This window comes from Lactuca sativa, chromosome 7 (genome assembly GCF_002870075.4).
Source record: "Lactuca sativa cultivar Salinas chromosome 7, Lsat_Salinas_v11, whole genome shotgun sequence".
NCBI classification, from domain to species: Eukaryota; Viridiplantae; Streptophyta; class Magnoliopsida; order Asterales; family Asteraceae; genus Lactuca; species Lactuca sativa.
Window position 1 is genome coordinate 149,325,055 of NC_056629.2, and position 8,632 is coordinate 149,333,686.

The following is an 8,632-nucleotide window of genomic DNA, read 5'->3' on the forward strand; positions in this document are numbered from 1 at the left end:
TAATACAATAATTATTTATTACATGGAAAAAATTAAGAAAGTTGTTACTCTAAAATACATAAACTGCAAATAAACATATATCAACCTACTATTGTTGTTGTTGTGTAAAGACATTAATAAGATCCAATGTCGTTTGAAGTTGTTTTTCAAGATGCCCGACCCTTGCTTTGCTTTCCTCTTGTTGGGCGTTCATCATTTCTTTTAGCTCTTCATTTTCCTGTTTTTGTTTAGCAACAAGCTCCCACGTTTCTTCTATTTTATCATTTTTTCCGGAATGTAACATACATCTGTTTTACCGTTCCTATTGGGAACCGCCTTTGCAAAAGAGCCTAATCCATCAAGTCTTTCTTTTTTTATCATGACCACCAACAACAGCATAAAATAGCTTTCCTCAAATTCAACACCTTCAGCTTCCAACTCTTCCCGTTTTTCTGTATAGGCCATCTACAAAATAAAAATATTATAAGTTAAAAGATATCAAATTTATGAATGATATTATGGAGTAGCTACAATATAAAAGTTTAACACTGAAATGAATATTACATGAATTTGTCTATCTTTTTCATTTGTGAAAGTGACTCCATCGTGATTCTTCGTGTGTGTATACAGGAACAATTCACTATGGGGTGGATTATGTACTAATTTCCTCTTCTGCATAAATACCATATAAAATATCAAATATACAAATAAACATATATAAACATTGATACGATGTACCATTAAAAAAAAATTACCAAAATCAGAAGCTATCTTTAAATGACTTGCGGATCCAACGTTATGTGCTGGTTTTGCTACTCCATCAGCCACACCTTTACGCCTATTTTTCTTGTTCTGCTCATATTTTAGCTTATATTCTTTTGTATTCCATTTTAATTGCCAGGAGTTCCAAAATTCCTATGGAATATGAGTAGGTTTAAAGCCATGTTTGTTTCTTTTTGGGCTCCGCATGCTGAAGAGATATTGGCCATAACTTTGTGCCTCTTTCCTTGCCCAAGCATGCGTCACTAGCGAGTCTATTGTTTCATCCCAACAACATTTTTTCTACACATTAACAATACAAACATAACTTAAGTGTAAATGTTTACCAAACAAAATTTTATCACATATAGCTAATTACATGAAACTCCTCCCAATATAATTTGCGCATTTCTTTGCTTACTTGTCCCCAAACGTACCGTTTTGGCTTTACCCTTTGTTTAAATGACAGACTAATAAAGTGTGCACAAGCACCCGGTGGCATTAGCCTGCAAGTAATCATGGGATGTGTTTAGTTATGAATTGATATGTCCATGTAAACCAAAAGGTTATACATAGAAAAAATTGTAATTAAGATTTGATTGGTAACTCACATTTTTTTCCAAACATGAACTGTTAAACATCTATCTGGTCCACAATCTTCAGAAGAATTGTTTCACCTTCTACACTTTCCACTACATATTCATTCATGGTTGGTTGTGTTGGTGATGGGGTAGATTCTGGGATAGGTGTTGTTGATGGGGTATATTTTCGGGTAGGTGTTGGGATAGATGTATATGTTGAGGCTGTGGTAGTTCCTTTACTTAAGTAGGGTGTGGTAGTTACTGTAGTTGTAGAGAGGATGGTAGTGTAGATGCAGGTTTTGAGGTTGTGGTAGTAGATATAGGTGTTGATGATGTGGTAGGGGGTGTCGGTGTTGATGACGGCTTAGATGATATAGGTGTTGAAGTTTTGGTTATTGATGTAAGTATTAAGGATTGTATTGTTCCAGTTACTAAAGTTTTAGATGTATTTGCAGATTTTGCAGCTGATATCCTGTTGTGTTTCATAACCTGTGGTGCAATGAATTTAGTTGGCTTCACACCGGATGCTCCTTTTGCTTTCGAGTTCAACATCTTTCTTGCTTAAAAATTAACAAAAAACTGTAGTCAACGTAGAAGTGGCTTATGGTGTCCATGGATGACATATGGGCCATTGGTCAACCGGTAAACATGGAAGTGGCTTATGGTGTCCATGGATGACATATGGGTCATTGGTCAACATGGTAGTGTCTTATGGTGTCTATGGCTGACATATGGGTCATTGGTCAACATGGTAGTGGCTTATGGTGTATATGGATGACATATGGGACATTAGTCAACATGGTAGAGGCTTATCGTGTATATGGATGACATATGGGCCATTGGTCAACATGGTAGTGGCTTTATGGTGTCCATGGATGACATATGGGATATTGGTCAACATGGTAGTGGCTTATGGTGTATATGGATGACATATGGGTCATTGGTCAACATGGTAGTGGCTTATGGTGTATATGGATGACATATTGGTCATTGGTCATTGGTCATCATAGTAGTAGCTTATGGTGTATATGGATGACATATGGGCCATTGGTCAACATGGTAGTGGCTTATGGTGTCCATGGATGACATATGGATGACATATGAGCCATTGGTCAACATGGTAGTGCCTTATGGTGTATATGAATGACATATAGATCATTGGTCAACATAGTAGTGGCTTGTGGTGTATATGGATGATATATGGGTCATTGGTCAACATGGTAGTGGCTTATGGTGTCCATGGATGATAGATGGGCCATTGGTGAACATGGTAGTGGCTTATGGTGTTCATGGATGACACTTGGGTCATTGGTCAACATAGTAGTGGCTTATGGTGTATATGGATGACATATGGGTCATTGGTCACCGTGGTAGTGGCTTATGGTGTATATGTATGACATATGGGCCATTGGTCAACATGGTAGTGGCTTATGGTGTCCATCGATGACATATGGACCATTGGTCAACATTGTAGTGGCTAATGGTGTATATGGATGACATATGGGTCATTGGTCAACATGGTAGTGGCTTATGGTGTATATGGATGACATATGGGTCATTGGTGAACATGGTATTGGCTTATGATATATATGGATAACATATGGGCCATTAGTCAACATGGCAGTGGCTTATGGTGTCCATGGATGACATTTAGGTTATTGGTCAACATGTTAGTGTCTTATGGTGTATATGGATGACATATGGGCCATTGGTCAACATGGTAGTGGCTTATGGTGTCCATGGATGACATTTGGGTCATTGGTCAACATGGTAGTGGCTTATGGTGTATATGGATGACATATCGGTCATTGGTCAACATGGTAGCGGCTTATGGTGTATATGGATGACATATGGTCCATTGATCAACATGGCAGTGGCTTATGGTGTCCATGGATGACATATGGATGACATTTGGGACATTGGTCAACATGGTAGTGGCTTATGGTGTATATGGATGACATATGGGTCATTAGTCACCATGGTAGTAGCTTGTGGTGTATATGGATGACAGATGGGCCATTGGTCAACATGGTAGTGGCGTATGGTGTCCATGTATGACATATGGGCCATTGGTCAACATGGTAGTGGCTTATGGTGTCCATGGATGACGTATGGATGACATTTGGTTCATTGGTCAACATAGTAGTGGCTTATGGTGTCCATGGATGACATATGGGTCATTGGTCAACATAGTAGTGGCTTATGGTGTCCATGGATAACATATGGGTTGCAATATTAATGAGCATAATATTATGGTTTTTTAATTAGAAGAAACAGAAGTTAATTTAGTTTAGCTCGCACACACGTCTTACTTCCTACCTGAAGTAGCAGGTTCAAATCCTACTTATGTCAGTAATTTTATTTAAATTCGTCCCTCTAAATTTAATCAATAATTTTATTTAGCTTCATCTTTTTAAATTTAAAATGTCAATTTATTTACAAAAATGCCAGTAGGTATTGACAAAAATACCCTAACCATTTACGTAGTAACCTTTGTATGTTAAAGGGCAATTATGTCAATTCATAGTCTAAACACTTAGGCACCATAATTTTTAGTCAGACTTATCCCGTCATTTAAGTTTATCGGCAATTGATCATCTACATTCCATTCCCAACAATCAAAATTCTGGCACGTTGATCAATAAACCCTAAAATCGTTGTTGTTATATAATTTGAATTACACTAGACGCATTTCAACATAATGGCAGCGAGATGTTCATCAGAAAGAATGCAAACAAGACAACAATGAAAAAGAATTACTACTTTGTTGTCGTACTTGATCGAAAAAATAGTAACTACGGTTGGAGGAAATTCACCAATCGATGCTTTTAAGTGCCAGTTAGTGTAAGTATGATGTGCATTACTTATATTATACTTATATACATATTTAATTTAGTGTTTAATAGATTAATTTTGTTGATTTGTGAATTATAGTTGCAAACTCTTTAGGGATTCTATAACATCAGACGCAATATATAAAATCATAGACACAAATCGATTAAGGTTTCGTCCATTAAGTATTCAACAATATGAAGTCATAAGCAAATGCAAAAAGTTGAACAACCCACACATACTCTTCAACGATGGAATGGTACTCTTCTTTTAAGCAATCGGATAATTAAGAATTCAATTAGTTTTTTATATTTGTATTTTTATAATTGTATGATTAATTATTGTATGTCAGGCGAAGTATTTTATGTTAGGGGAAGAACTAGCAGGGAAACAGTTGCTTCAAGATGCAGTTGATCATGGGCAGTTGGATGCTATCTTCATTCTGGGAATGATGTTGATGGCCGAAGGTATTGAAAGGAAGCAAGAAGCTCTGATCGTGTTAAATAATGCCTACGTTAATACTAGAAGAAGTTGGAATCTAAGGCATACCTGTAACAAGGTTCAAAACCACTTGGCAAGGAGATCAAAGCAGATAAAATTCCATGGCTTACATAGAAGCTGTGCAAAGCATCCTTATGTGAGCAGTTATGATTCAGCTTTTATGTATCAATGCAGTTGGTTGTTTGTGGGATGGATGTTTTGTTAAGTTTGCTAGGATGTTTAACATTAGTTTGGAGTAGTTACATATATGATTGTTGTTTGATTCACACAATTAGTGATGCATATTTTATGTTTATTTTGGTGTAATGGGAATACATATTTTTAACTTTATTAAATGTTAATATAAATATATATATATATATATATATATATATATATATATATATATATATATATATATATATATATGTTAGTTTTTATATGTATGTTATTTTTGTCTTTTTCATTTTACTAACTAAAAGTTCATTGTGACCTAGTTTTGATATAGATTTCAAGGGCACTTTGGTCTATTTGCAATCTCTAAAGTGAAGGGGCCATTTTTGCTATGGAAATAAAAAAAAATTTAATCAAGTCGTTATTAAAAGGAAAATATTGTATATATAGAATTTATATTATAAGTAGATCTATATCTATATTTATTATGAATGTTATTTAAATTTATAATTACCCGTATACTACATGGGTTTTAACCAGGTACTGAATAATATCGACCCACTAATATGACCTAGTATCCATCCAACACATTGAAATCAAGGGTTGTCGAAGGTTCTTTAATCGATACACACTTTGTTTGAATATGTGTTCTGCAAGTGTCGATCTCAATTAAACCATTCTACTAATTTTCTAAGACTTTATCCAATAATAAAAGTTATTCAACCATTCAAATTAGAAAACTTTGAGGATTTGTTCAGCATTTGGTCATTAGCTTTGTGAAACAAGTCGTTGTTAAGGTACCTTTGCGATGTTTGTATGGTAACTATATATTTACTTCAAATGTCATATATGAATTCAAATCAACATTAATGAACATAAAATTAATATTGTGTTATTGAAATTTATACTTTACAAATTTAAGACAAAGAACAATTCAAGTAGAAAATGGATGTATGAAAGAAAAGATAATAGTAGTTGTATATCGCTTGTTTTCATACAAGGAGTGAAAATATTTATAGATTTTGCTACCACTCAACATAGGTTCATGGATGAAGATAAATCAAATGCCCATGCATAAAATGTCGTAACATACCATATACATAAGTTGATATTGTTAAACATCATTTGTACAAGTTTGGTTTTGTTGACGAATATTGGTTTTGGGATAAACATGGCGAAACATCAATTGATGATGACAATACGTTTTTAGGGGTTGATGATTCAAACACAAATTTTAGAGAAGGTGCATGTTCTTATAGAGAAATGGTCATAGATACAATGGCTCCTGATTTAAATAATATTGATCCTGAAGAGGAGCCAAATGCACTAGATAAAAAAAATTCTTTAATATGCTAGATGCAGCCGATAAAGAATTATGGCCTGGATGTAAAAAAAAGTGACACAACTATCTATTGTAGCTAGACTATTGAATTTAAAATCAGAGTATCTCATACCTGAGCATAGTTATGACACTATCTTCCAGTTGATAAATGATGTGTTACCAGAGGAGAATAATATGGTAGGTAGTTTATACGAGAGCAAAAAGTTAATACAAGCACTAGGTTTGCTCATGGAGATGATTGACTGATGCAGGTCTGGATGTATGATATATTGGAGTCAAGACAAAGATCTTTGTCGGTGCAAATTCTGCAATGCAGATAGGTACAAACGGTCAAAAAATTTGGCCAGATGTTCTCGCGTATCCTTCAAGAAAATCCATTACTTTCCTTTGACTCCAAGGTTGAAGAGACTGTATGCTTCAGAAGCCACAGCCACTTCCATGCGATGGCACTCTGAGAATCATGGACATGATGCTGGAGTAATGTGTCATCCATCCGGTTCAAAAGCTTAGAAGCACTTTGACAAAAGTCATCCTTCATTTGCAGCAGAAGTACGTAATGTAAGATCAAGCCTAAGTACAGATGGGTTTGCACCACAAGGAGCATTTGGAAAGCAATATTCATCTTAGCATATTATTATAACACCTTATAACTTGCCAACTTCTATATGCATGAAAGAGCCTTACATGTTTTTGACTGCCCTTGTGACAGGACCGTCAAACCCTAAGCATAAAATAGATGTATTTTTGCAATCAATTGTTGCAGAGTTGGAGCAATTATGGGAAGAAGGCGTAGTAACATATGATATATCCTTAAAACAAAATTTCCATCTAAGAGCAGCTTTGATATGGAAAATAAGTGATTTTCTAGCATATGCAATGTTGTCCGGATGGCTACAGTAGGTAAGCTAGCATGTCCTCATTGTGGGAAACATACACAAGCATTCAGACTAGAGAATGGTAATAAGATGTCATGGTTTGACTGCCATAGAAGATTTCTACAGGTGAATCACCCATATAGAAAGGATAAAAATAAGTTCAAGAAGAATCGTGAAATGATAGAAGGTCCTCCTCCAAGTAAGAATGGTGAACAAAATTTAAGGAAGATTGAACAATTATGTTTGGTAAAAGTGGCTGAACTAAATGTTGATGATGTAAACATAATATGTGGCGCTCATGGTTGGAAAAAGAAAAGCATATTTTGGGATTTACCATATTGGAAAAAAATCTCATTAGACATAATTTTGATGTTACGCATATTGTGAAAATTTTATTTGAAACTTTTTTTACACTATAATGGATGTCAAAGGGAAGATGAAGAACAATGTAGCAGCCAGAAGAGATCTGAAGCTCTATTGTAGGAAGAGAAAAGGAGTCGAAGATAATGAAAGAGCATACTACACTCTGGAGCAAAATCAAAAGAAGGCCATATGCCAATGGGTGGAGAAATTGTGTTTCCCCGATGGTTATGTTTCTAATTTGGGGAGGTGTGTTGCTTTAACAGGGTGTAGACTATTCCGAATGAAAAGCCACGATTGTCATGTTTTTATGCAAAGATTGATGCCAATTGCATTCCGTGAGATGTTGCCAAAACAAGTGTGGGAAGCATTAACAGAGTTGAGTATTTTCTTCAAAACATTAACAGCAACAACAATCACAGCAAAAGACATGGAAATGATTGAAACCGAGATCCCAATAATACTATGTAAATTAGAGACCATCTTTGTCCCTGGTATTTTTTACTCCATGAAACATTTACCAGTACATTTTCCATACGAAGCAAAGATAGTCGGTCATGTCTAATATCGGTGGATGTATCCATTTGAAAGGTTTGTATCGTACATCATAATGTATGTTGCTATTTTGTACGCTGATTTAAATAATCTTCACCATAGGTATCTAAATCAATTGAAAAATGATGTGAAAAATAAAGCTCGAGTGGAATGGTCCGTTGTTAACGCATACTTGCTACGTGAAGCATCAATATTTTGCTCTCATTATTTCAATACTGGTGTCCCCACATGTAATAGAAAGTTGCCTCGAAATGATAATGGAGGAGGAGATGAGAAAGCGGATGCTAACCACGACAAGTTAGATATATTTTCATATCATGGGCGTCATTATGGAAGATTCACGAATAGAATGATGTCTGATGAGGAAGTACATGCTGCCCAAACTTACATACACCTTAACGAAGATAAAATCAAGCATTACATTAGGTACGTAACATTTGCATCAATTTTAATTATAATAATCATTTGTTGTGTAATTTCTATGAATTAATAACATTAACACGCATGATTTTGTTTATTCCATTCATAGTAACTTCAAAATGTTATTCAAATTGTGATACAAAATATTTGAAGAAAATTTGAATGAACTTATAAGGGATATAAAGGAATAGGTCCTTGCAGCTGAAGTTGAGAAGAACTTTGCAGTATGGTTTCAAAACTATGTGGGTTTTATTCTTGTATTTTTTAAAAAAATC